Here is a 1,728-nt window from a genome sequence, read left to right on the forward strand (position 1 = left end):
AGAGAGAGAGAGAGAGAGAGAGAGAGAGAGAGAGAGAGAGAGAGACCAAGGCCACTTCTTGAAGGAAGTTTTATAAAGCAAAATCATGAGTGGGTACAACATGGGACAAAACTAGGAGCAAACAGTCAGATCACAAATGTAGTCGCCTAGGTAATAGTGATCTAATGTGGAAGCAAGTCACGTGGCAAGTGCATAGGAAAGAATTAGGATTTTTTTTTTTTTGTGGAAGAGATCAGCTCGGACTCATAGTGATCCTCCTGCTTTCAGCTTCCCCAGTGCTGGGATTACTGGCATGCACCACTGCGCCAGAACTCTGGCTGGCTCAGCCCACCATGGGGACAGGGCCCGTGCAGCATGTGATCCCTGTGTTTGCTTAAGCAGGCTCTTTAGTCCGCTGAGCTATCTCGCTGGCCCCAACTTAGAATATTGATTGTCTGGGAGGTATGTAGGTGTAGTCATTCTTTCTTTGAGGCCTGGCCTTCGACAAATACACCTCCAGCCCCAGCTGTAACGTGTTCTCATCTCCCGCGCTGACTTCCTTTAGGCTTTACTTGTTCTAAGTAGGTGCTTTAGACCACTGAGCCATCTCACCAGCCCCCTGACTGCCTAGATTATTTCTACCTGACTTAGCTGTGTAAGTACCTCTATGGCAACGAGAAACATGGCCGCTGTGTCTTACACCTGCTTCCAGGAGTGTGATGACTCTCATTACCCACTGTCCAGTCCTCAACTGTATTGTGTTCCTACTTCTGGTCTCAATTTCTGAAGCCCTTGTGTGGGTCCTCAGACACTCACAGCCCTGCTCGGCAAAATTTTCAACTGACATAACTTCTTCGAGTGTTTCCTGCATTCCAACGGCAGCAGGTCTGTGCCTGAGGCTCTGCTTTTTTTTTTTTAAATTTTTATTTATTTGTGTGTGTGTGTGTGTGTGTGTGTGTGTGTGTGTGGCCAGCTCAGCCCACCAGGGGGCGGGGCTGGCTGGCATGTGGTGCTGGGGGATTGAACCGCGGTCCCTGTGCTTTTTTGCTAAGCTTGTTCTAAGTAGGTGCTTTAGACCACTGAGCCATCTCACCAGCCCCCCTTCTTTTTTTTTTAATTAATTTGTTTGTGTGTGTGTGTGTGTGTGTGTGTGGCCAGCTCAGCCCACCAGGGGGCGGGGCTGGCTGGCATGTGGTGCTGGGGGATTGAACCGCGGTCCCTGTGCTTTTTTGCTAAGCTTGTTCTAAGTAGGTGCTTTAGACCACTGAGCCATCTCACCAGCCCGAGGCTCTGCTTGAGGACCCAGTCCTCCCCTCATTCCTCTCCAGTGGTGCAGCTTTGTCTCCCTCACCCCTGCATGTGCCTGGCCAGGAGATGAGGCCATTGCCTTCCTTGATCTTCAGGTTCCTTACAGACCCTTCCTCTTCCCTGCAAGCCTTTTAATCTCATGTCCATGGCTGACACCACCCCCTCTGCCTCCCTTGCCCACTCATCTATCAATCCCTGGGCTCCTTCCTCTTAGTGTAGATAGCTAAGTCAGGTAGAAATAGTCCAGGCAGTCGGACAGGGGTGGACCTTCAAGTGAGTCAGTGCAGGAGAACACGTTACAGCTGGGGCTGGAGGTGTATCTGTTGAGGGCCAGGCCTCAAGATAAAGAAGGAATGACTACAATTACATACCTCCCTGAGGGATAAACAATAATGATCAATACTCTAAGTGGGCTTTTGTCAGGAGGGGAGCGGGGCCAGG

This window comes from Octodon degus, unplaced genomic scaffold (genome assembly GCF_000260255.1).
Source record: "Octodon degus isolate 3935 unplaced genomic scaffold, OctDeg1.0 scaffold00093, whole genome shotgun sequence".
NCBI classification, from domain to species: domain Eukaryota; kingdom Metazoa; phylum Chordata; class Mammalia; order Rodentia; family Octodontidae; genus Octodon; species Octodon degus.